This window comes from Psammomys obesus, unplaced genomic scaffold (genome assembly GCF_907164565.1).
Source record: "Psammomys obesus unplaced genomic scaffold, mPsaObe1.curated_primary_1811, whole genome shotgun sequence".
NCBI classification, from domain to species: Eukaryota; Metazoa; Chordata; class Mammalia; order Rodentia; family Muridae; genus Psammomys; species Psammomys obesus.
In genome coordinates, this window is record NW_026585580.1 from 5,905,811 (window position 1) to 5,917,007 (window position 11,197).

Genomic DNA, 11,197 nt, shown 5'->3' on the forward strand with positions numbered 1-11,197 from the left:
ACATAAATAGGTATCAGGAAGTTAGACAACATGTACATATAGGGAAATGGCATTTCTATAATCTCCCATTGAACCCGTGAGTTGACTTAAACATGACACAATTTGTACATACAAATAAACACTACATAATGCAGAAACATTATATTTTACAAATCAGCCAAGTAAGTAAAAATTTAAAAGTCATAAACCTATACCTGGTAAATATGTGATTCATATGTCTGTATCTATAAAACATTTTTCATATTATTATGTTGGTAATATGTATTAACATCAAGGATACCATTTTGATAGCAAGACTGTTCTGGGGTTTTAGAAAGATGTCATTGACTCATTCAGAAACATGTGAAGGTATTAACTTAGGCTTCATTAATAAGTTTTTGAACACCAAAATTGCTGTCACTGCCTCATCATTTTATTGGGCACACAGTTTACGATACAACAATGCTTGACTTTCTCGTTTGTGAAAGTCCATACTAAACCAATTATCTTCTCTCTATTTTTAAGAACAGGGTAGAATTTCATAGTCAGGATTCAGTGGTATTCAAATTGGACATCTGTACTATTAAATAGCTGTAGTTTTCTATGAAATGAAAAAATCAATTCCTTTATAAGTTCCATGGCATTTTCTCAACCAATATAATACACTATGTCAGTGTTTCCCTGGACTTGTAAATGTAGCACCAAGTTCAGTGTTAACAAATTATTGGTGTTAATTGTTTACAACATCTTAATAATTAGGTCTGAATTCTTGATGATTCTGAGCATTTTCTCTTAAATGTGTATTTTTATTTTTTTTTTGAGTGGGGAGGCAGAACTGAGTATGGAATGGTCTTTCAGTCTTTTAAGTATAGATCCATTGGATCAATGAAGATATCAAAGAGAATACCTCAGAATCAGTGAATAGGCAATGGCATGTCATTATGAAAATTGATTTATTAGAACATGAATTATAGGGCTGGGGGATGGATCAAGATGTGAAATAGCTTTCTCTTCTCAAGCATGAATACAAAAGTTCAAATATTCAGAAGCCTTGTAGAAAGACGTGAATTTGTTCATGAACCTATAATCCCTGTGCTGTTATGAATAAAGATATGTGGTTATCCAAAGTTTATTGGTTACCAACCTATTCCCTCAGAATCCATCTCAAGGTAGTGAGACAGAGAGTTAAAGAGCAAGGTGCTTGATGTCCGATTCTGGCCTCTGCTTGTTCACAGGTGCCATGCACTACCCCATACAGCTTGTAATACTTCAGCATACTACATAATGTAGATATTTAATTTATACCATAATTAACTGAGTATACCTGAAACCAATCACAGCGTCCAGTGCCAAAATGTATCACAAAATCTTCCTTTCTGGTTATGAGATTTCTGATGACTTGGAATCTAGATGAATGAGTCTGTGGTGAGCATCTTCATTAGCTATAGTGTTCATAAAGAGGCTGCCACAGTTATGTAGGCAGTAAGTGATAGTTTGTAAAGGACAAAATATTTGCCCATAATTGATGGCACATATTGTGATTTGAATATTTGGAAGGTAGACACAGTAGTATAACATTGGAGGACAGCCTAAGAAACACATCAAGATTCTGCCTCAACAATAACATCCTATTCAGTCTCCAGCACACATTCATGGCAGCTCACAATTATCTGCAGTCCAGCTTCAGGCTATCTAAAGCCTTTCCTGATATTTGGGAACACCTACACACATAGAGAATACCGTGTGTGTACATAAATGAAACAAAACGATATCTGAAGATATAGCTAATATAGTAATACTTTAGTGATCTTTTTGGGGGAAGAACACTGAGAATATTCAACCAGAATTAATGGGTGAAGCAATCAATCTAGTAGCCATGCACGAAATGTCTTATGTCAGCTTGTCAAAATAGAGACTACATTATGAGGTATAAAAAGAGGTAAAAATACTTCATATTTCCTTCTGGTGATGAAGGCACCTGTAGCTCCTTCATTCTTCTAGTGTTCCTTAATCTACAAACTGAAACATCATCTGGTTTTGTTCATCTATCTTTGTTCTTCATATCTTATTTCAACCCTTCATCATCTCCCAGTGTTTCAGCCATGAATTAATTGGAACTCTGTCTCAGTCTCTTGTCAATATAAAACTTGTACTTGAATATGACACATAATAGGCATTTACAAAATGTAACCTTGGCCAGCTCTATCACACAATCACCACTTTAAAATATTCTCTGAGCATATGTTTGAGTATTCTACCATTATACCCCTAATAGTTGGTGTATTTCAAGAATGTCTGTGCTCTGTCCTCTTATATGTCTCCCTTCTTTTCCACCTTCATCATGCAATATTATGATTCTGTTTAATTTAACTTGATCAAACCTGCGTTGTTAAATATGGTGAATGCAAGGCATGTGGAACTTAAACACCCAGAATAGGATGAATCCTGATAATTGATTGTAAACAAACTCCCTTTTGATAACAGTAAAATAAGAAAACTATTTATGTTGTGTTTAGAGTTTTTTATTTTATTTTTGTCAGTTTGACACCATCAGAAACTAATGCTGAGAAAATATTCCAATTGGCCAGTAAACGTGCATACTCTTTCATAACTATCACTTGCTATCAACTGTGATATGGCGAGACAATATATTTTATTAAAAAGCAAGAACACAACACATTGTTATATATTTATGAGGATATAATGGGGAACTTTATTAACTCTGTTGGATATTTCTGTATATTTAAAATCTCATATTTTAATAGCTACCATATGGCTTATAAAATTTCATTTCCCTTATTTTGCATGTAAATTTCCTAAACAATTTTAAGTAATGACCCTAATATAAATGAACTTTGTTTCTACTTAGCTTTACATGTTCATTACACATTTCTCTTACCTGTGGATTCAGAGAAGAAAGTTTATACTATAAAAATAAAGCAATAGACAAACATTCCTCAAAATCTGAGGAGGTTTTAGTTTTGAATATTTAGCAGTGTGAGTAAATATTTCTCTCACAAATACTTTCTATGACTTACAATTTATTATGTTTAAATTATTACAAATAACCCTTATAAAATTATTATGAAGGTAAATAATACTTAGATAACCACAACACAAGTTTAAAAATTTTAACCATAATAAGGCCTTTAAATTTTTTCAGTGGCATCTTTAGACATATTCAAATCAAACATATATGTTTATGTTATTCCAGGCATATAATTTATCAATGTCCTGCTTATCTTGTTATGGGAATTGTGTGATGCATTGAAAAAAGTATGAGAAGTGCTAAAATGAATATGTTCCTTTACTGTTCTCAGACCTATTGCTAAAGAAAACATGCAATGATTCATATGTGAAATTAATATTCACTTTGAATTTATTCTTAATATTTAACTAACTGCACTGTATGAGTAAGAAACCAGACAAATGTAAGGCCAGAAATAAAGTAAAGGTGAACCACACATGAAATGAAATGAAAATAAGAAGAACAGATATAAATGAATATTGCATGCAAATTATTTGAGATGAAGTGAGATAAATGTGTGGTCAATGATATAACATTATGACATACTATTAAGAAGAGATTACTGAAGGCAAACCCAAGGATAAGATATTTAATGGAAAAGGTAGTCATTCCATTTTGATGGAGGGAAAACATAGAACAGTTAGGCAAATGAGATCAGAGAATTTTAAGAAAGAATATTTAGCGAATCCATTTTCACAGAAGCAGAAAGAGCATGGCACTGTCATTTCATGAAGTATCAAGATCAAAGAAGAATTTAAACTTAGTGTAGTGGATGGTCTGTCAAAATGTAGACAGGAGGAACCTGGGAACAGAAGCTTATTGGATGGATAAAAAAGTTGAGTGATTGTCACTAAACAGCACAGAAATCATGACTTTGTTTTGGTTTTAGATTAAATTCAGTTTCCTATCCATGTTGCAATTTCATTAGGAATTTTGGTTCAGAATTCTTCTCTATAAGAAGTAGGCACTGTCTGTCCAATCAAGGACAATGTATGGATATAATCTAGAACCCTTGCTTGGATGTAGCCCATGGCAGCTCAGTATCCTAGTGGGTTTCCCTCGTAAGAGAAACAGGGATTATTTCTGACATGAATTCAATAGCTGGCTCCTTTACCCTCCCCACCCCGCGAAGGAGTAGCAGCCTTACTAGGCCACAGAGGAGGGCATGGCAGCAAGTCCTCAAGATACCTGATAGGCTAGGGTCAGATGGAAGGGGAGGATGACCTCCCTTATCAGTGGATTAAGAAAGGGGCAGGAAGGAGATGAGGGAGGGAGGGTGGGGTTAGGAGGGAATGAGGGACTGGGCTACAGCTGGGATACAAAGTAAATAAACTGTTATTAATATAAAAATAAAAATTAATACAAAAAGAAGAACAAAAAAAGAAGTAGGCACTAGAGACTGTCAAGAATAAAGGTTCTTCCAATTCCACATATTTTTAAAATTTATTCATTCATTAATTTACTGTACATGCTGATTACAGTCCCCTCTTCTATTCCCATCCCCCTCCCATGTAACCCTTCCCCATTCTCTCCTCTCCTTCTCCTCAGAGAAGACGGAGGTACCCTAATGGGTACCAATTTGCCCTGGCACCTTAAGTCGCTGCAGTTCTAGACACATTCTCTCCTACTGAGCCCAGACCACGGCAACCCAGTGAGGAGAATGAGACTCAGAGGGAGACGTGAAAGTCAGACAGAGCTCCCACTCCAGCTGTTGGTAGATTGATGTGACCAAGCTGCACATCTGCTACAGATGTGCAGAGAGCCTAGGACCAGTCCATGCATGATCTTTGAATGGTAATTCAGTCTCTGTGGGCCCTCACGGGTCCAGGTAAGTTGATTCTTTAAGTACTTTTGTAGAGTCCTTGACCTCTCTGGCTCCCTCAATCACTCCCCCAGCTCTTCCACAGGACTCCAGAACTTTGCCTGTGGGTCTTTGCAGCTGTTTCCATCAGATGCTGGGTGAAGCATTTCAGGGGAGTAATCCAAAGAATCACTAGATCTGACTTTGAAAAGTGTTCTCTACAAAATTGGATAATCTAAACAAAAATTAGGGACAAAACAATGCTGCTCAGTCTCTTTGTATCTCTTGTAAAGGAAGCACTCTGACCTGTGAAGACACATAACTTAAGTTTTAGACTGTGGTTTAACCAAAATTAAGTTCTTAATAGTTTTTAGGATATAAATTTCAATTAATGCAATATATACAGAATTCTAGTGTTATTAGGATACTGCAAAAATTGAGATTTAGACATATATACTTTGTCAGAGTAATGAGGGACTAAAAAGTTGTACTGTTCTGTTTGCTTCAAACTAACAAGCAGGGCTTAACAATGGAATGAAAATTAAAAATTCATTTTGAGAACCTTATTCTTCCACCTTATCGGAACATTGCAAAGGTCTTCAAAAATTCTGTTATTGTTTTTTAAATGAAATTCAAAGAGCACTAACTTCAATCCCATAACCCCAGAGTTGTTTTATTTGCCTTAAATATTTTACACACTCCATACAAAGGTAACATATTTACATGGATACTATATTTATTCACATCATTTTCCTTTCCATCTAACACCTCCTAAGCTGCCTCCTGACTGTGTCTTAAATTCTTTAATAATCGTTACATACACATATACACATATATACAACCTAGAAAGTCCCATTAGCATTACTAATGTGTATGTATGTTTATGGCTTACTACTCAGGACTGAGACTGTATAACATATCTGGGTGCTTGTCCCTGGGGAAAACCCTGTTTTTTGTTCACTCACCAGCCACTGACTTTCAAGAAAAAGGTATTTTTGGAGTTTCCTCTGTCCGCTTCAGAATACCAAGTGGAATTTTCATGTGCATATTTTCTTTATGCAGCCAAAATAGTGAAATTTCCTACACAAATTTTCCATTTCATGTTTAGAAAGCACTGTCTAGCAGTATGTACAACTTGCTTGTTACATAGTCTTGGAAATTATGGTATGTAACAGAAGCTTTTGGTGTCCTTGCTCAAATGGTTTGGAGACACGTAAGATATCAATGGAAATTTGTCTTGCAATATAATCATTTCACTGCCTCTGTCTGACAATTTAAGCCTTTAAATCTAAGTGAAACTTTGGTTTTTCTTTTAGTGAGAGGTGGCCATCAGAATCTGTTGAATCCTTCAGTGACAAATCCCCTGAATTTTATGTCTTTTGAATTTTACATCCACCCAACCAGTCGTGTTCGCAGACCCTTTAGTATTAGAGTTGTCTTGTAGGTGTATCAGTTAAGATAAGACATCCAATGGTAATGCAGTATCTGCAGTTTGGGCAGTTCCATATCTATATAGTGGCTTTTATCTACAGATGAAATGGAAGAAGGAGGAGATGAAAGAAAGAAGGAAAGAAAGAAAGAAAGAAAGAAAGAAAGAAAGAAAGAAAGAAAGAAAGAAAGAGTGAGAGCTACGTTTATCTATGTATACTGAAAACAAAACATTTGTCTTAGGAAGGTGAACAGGAATCAAAACAGCTAACTTAGTAGTGAAAATAATAACCAAATAACCATAAAATTAAATTCAAAATTTATCAATAAAAATCCTTCCCAGCTAATTAGAAAAAAAAAAAGTTACTCAAGGAAAGAAAGGAACTCAGTTTGCAATTCGATTATCACACTCTGAAAAGGGCTACCCTTTATTCACTGTCCTGGGTAGGGAGATGTATTGAATCATTCATTCAGCCATATCACTGTAAAGAAGTATGAATGCAAAAAATCTGAGCAGAGGAGGTCTTTCCTGAGACTGCTATTCCAACCAAGGACTATGCATGGAGATAACCTAAGACCCCTGCACAGATGTAGCCCATGGCATTTCAGTATCCAAGTGGGTTCCATTATAATAGGAACAGGGGCTGTCTCTGACATGAACTGATTGGCCTGCTCTTTAATTACCTCCCCCTGAGGGGGAAGCAGCATTACCAGGCCACAGAAGAAGACAATGAAGCTACTCCTGATGAGACCTAATTGACTAGGATCAGAAGGAAGAAAAAGAAGTCCTCCCCTATCAGTGTACTTGGGGAGGGGCATGCATGCAGAGGGTGGAGGAAGGGAGGGATTGGGACGGGAGGAGGGAGAGAACCACGGGGGGATATAAAGTTAATAAAGTATAATTAATAAGGAAAAAAAGTATGAATCCTCTGCTAGCTATGCTGGTAACTTTGGAAATTATTCACTCTCTACAGTACCCTCATTGCTAATGGAGACCTCTGGGTCAGAGCACAAAGGACTTTCTGACTATACAATAAGGAACATGAGAAGAATGTTTGCATTCCCTTTCAAATGTCTATGTAGAAACCTCTGGAGGGATTGCACAAGCAAAAGGTTATAACAGAGCCCGAGCTCCCTAGCACACTTCAATTTTAGGGAACGCCAATATTTTAAATGTCTAGTGTCTTTTCTGTCCAACCTTTTTTTTTTTTTTTTTTTTTTTTTTTTACTGGAATATATTACCTTTATTTTTTTGAGGTCATAAATATACATACATTGCCATGGATAATGACATTCAACCTCACATACTTATTTTTACACAGTCTTAGAAATGATGGTATGTAACAGACGCTTTAAGTGTCTGTTCTCAAATTATTTGGACACGTGAGAAATCAATACAAATTTGTCTTGCAATAATCATCTTACTGCCTTTGTCTGACAATTCAAGCTTTTAAAACTAAGTGAGAATTTAGTTGTTCTCATGAGGACAGGTGGCCATCAGAATCTATTGAATAATTCAGTGACAATTCTCCTCAGAAAGCATGCTTTAAGAACTTAAAGAAATTGTCAGTTTCTTCCTCCTTTTCCCAAACTATCACCAAATAGATTATACCTAATAATCTGTTATATTCATATAATCCAAGCAACCATGCACCAGTACTTTAAGAGTTAATGAATCTTTTGAAGTCCTATGGTCCCTGCACAGCATATTTCTTCTAATTTTATAATACTATCAGCAGTCTTCAGTGCCCACAGCCTTCAATGGCAAAGCTCTTAGTAAAACAAATGAAATCTGTTTTTTTATTCTGTTAAGGTTGGGTTACTCTACTTTTTTGTATATTCTATGTATGTCCTTATTTACCTTACGTTTACTATCTATTTCACTCACTGTATTGTTTACTGTATAAATACGGTTTGGGTATGTGTTTACTTACTACTGTATTTTTAATTTATTGTTTATGGAGCTCTGATTACACTATTGAAAAAATGCTGGTTAATGGATGAATTCAATCATTCAGAAATAAAGAGTGATACGCATTGCTGTAAATAAAGCTTCAGGAAATGGACACAGACTCAAATTTTGATAGAAAATAATTTGCAGATCAGAGTAGTGTTTGGGATTAAAGTGCAAAAGGGATGATGATTTTACAGCCTCATACAAACGTGGATCATTAATTCAACCGATTTTGAAACTAAGAACAGGAGGGAAGTATGATATAAAACTAAACAATAGAAGTTATGATTTTAAGGTCTGCGAATGATTTAATAGATAAGAGTACTTGCCGCTCAATTCTGAGGACAAACGTTCAGATTCTAATGTCAGTGTAACAAGGATCCTTCCTGTACATGAATATAAACCCACGTTCGCAGAACTGTTGAGCCAGGACAATAGATGAGCTGTGTTGGCTTCCAGTCTATCTGAGAAAAGGCATTTCACAAGTTCATGGTAAAGTCTCTGATTCCAAAAAGTAGAGAAGTAACACAGAAATAATGTGGTGATTTTAATAAAATTTGTCAGACAGAGCCTCTGTCATCTGAACTTTTAGTCTCCCGTTGTTGACATTTGGGGGGATTTAAGCGGTGCAGCCCTATTGAAAGATGTATTTCACCCTGGGTGAGTTCTAGGAGTGTATAGCTTTGCCAAACTTGCAAGTTACATTCTCTACTCCATGTTTGCTAGTATTGATGTAATCTCTCAGTTTACTGCATCTGCTTCTCTAGTTGTCACATGTTTCTATGGCTCCCAACCTTGTCTCATTTCCCTCTTGAACTACAGCCATATCCAAAATAAAGTCTTCCTTGAGTTGCCTCAGTTCTTGACAATTTACCAAACCAACACAGAGGGCCTCTTTTTGAAAGGCTCTACCCTGCAGGATATCTAAGTGCATACTGAGACTTATAGCCAAACTTTGGGCAGAGTGCAGGGAATCTTATGAAAGAAGGGGGAGATAGAAAGACCTGGAGGGGACAGGAGCTCCACAAGGAGAGCAACAGAACCAAAAAATCTGGGCACAGGGGTCTTTTCTGAGACTGATACACCAATCAAGGACCATCCATGGGGTAACCTAGAACCTCTGCACAGATGTAGCCCATGGAAGTTCAGTGTCTTAGTGAGTTCCATAGTAATGGGAACAGGGACTGCCTCTGACATGAACTGATTAGCCTGCTCTTTGATCACCTCCCCCTGAAGAGGGTGCAGCCTTACCAGGCCACAGAGGAAGACAATGCAGCCACACCTGATGAGAAGCTTATAGACTGGGATCAGAAGGAAAGAGAGGAAGACTTCCCATATCAGTGGACTTGGGGATGGGCATAGGTGGAGAAGGGGAAGGGAGGGTGGGATTGGAAGGGGAGGAGGGAGCTACAGGGGAGATACAAAGTAAATAAACTGTAATTAATAAATGTAAAATTTAAAAAAAATTAAGTAATGCAGATGTTGGGGCAAGTAATTGCCACAACTGAGAAGACTCTGGAGAAACGCCAGAGATGCTGGGCTTTTAGACTAGAAAATGAGGTTTTAATGTTGTAAGATCTTAGCTAGCCATTCTAGCAGAAGCCTTTCTGGCTATAGTGCTCAGATAGTAAAGCAGAATGTAGATGATTAGCTTAAGAGGCTTCAGAAAGAAGCAAGGGCTTTATCAACAACCAATAACTAACCTTGTAAGAATTCCTGCAATATTTTGGCCAAGTATCTGGCTGCTTTCTGTTCTTGTCCTAAGCACTTGACTCAGGCTAAATTATAAAGTAGTAGACTATTCTTTGGGAGAGAAAAATTTTAATATACTATGGAGCATGAGATGGAAGATGTGAAATTGTTAAAAGTCTTGCTAAAGAAAAGTCTTGATTTGCAGTGGAACAAAGGGAAGTGTGCTTTGAAGGCAAGAACCTAATCAGTCAGGTATCAACTTATGCTAAGAAATGGCCTTTGCCATTTTGTATTTCTAGAAAGCAGTTATTATCAAAAGTCGTCACTAATGTGGGTCAGTAGAGCAAGCAAAATCACCAGGTAGCTGTAGAATTTGGCCATGTCATCTACATGATGCTAGTTCTCATAGTATGATGAATGAAAGCTTAAAGAGGTTGTGGATTGTTCTTTCTTTGTTTTAAAGAGTAATGCCATCAAGACAGTATGAGGCAATAGAGTTCTTGTATGAAAGTCTAAAATAAACAGCATACCCTGAGGAGCCATTATATAAAGTAGAGAAAGTGAAGCAAGGGTTATAATGAATGTTCCAAGATTCTGCAGCTGCTACAGCCATAAGATAGCTGCAAAGCTTTGCTCCATATAAGGAGCAGAATCATACCAAAGAGTGTTGTATATTGTAGGCAAGACAACTAGAGATGCTTGAAATTAAATTTTCAAAAATTGTGCATGGAGTTTAAAGAGTGGATATTTTTCTGCTGGGTTCCTATCTGGCTTTGATCCAGTATCCACTCACTATGCCCTTATTTATGTCTTTTGAAATGTTGATGTATATATTCTGTGATGCTGTTATGTTAGAAGTATGAATTTTTTGTTTTAATTTTTCTGGTTACAAAACTTTGTTGACGGCTTGCTTTGGCAACACAGATGCTAAAATTAGAACAATGCAGAGAAAATTGCCATGAACCCGTATGTAAGAATGACATACAAATTCATGAGTCTTTTGCTAATTTTGAGTAATGCTATTTCTATAAATCACACTCCAGGGGAGGCCCTCTGCTCATGAGTAGTTGGTCAACATAAAACAAAATTCAATGTGTGTTTTGTTGTTGGTGGTATGGTTTTTGCTTGTTTTGTTTTTTTATCTGTACTTTATTTTGTTTAGTTTGGTTTTATTTATTTATTCTATTATTTTATTTTTGGTTTGTTTGATTGTGTGCTTTTGATATTTTTTTTCGGAGAGAGCAGTATTATTAAGTTGAATGTATATGGAGATAGGTATAATCTTGGAGGACTTGAGGGAAATGAAAGAATAGGA

The 11,197-nt window shown here is 36.2% G+C and overlaps 1 non-coding gene across 1 annotated transcript; it reads left to right on the top strand.

The window, feature by feature from the left end:
- The first annotated feature begins 10,787 nt into the window (after positions 1-10,787).
- Positions 10,788-10,893, top strand: LOC129677743 (U6 spliceosomal RNA). Its single transcript, XR_008720253.1, has one exon. It is a non-coding gene; the product is annotated as a U6 spliceosomal RNA (small nuclear RNA).
- Positions 10,894-11,197: the final 304 nt, after the last annotated feature.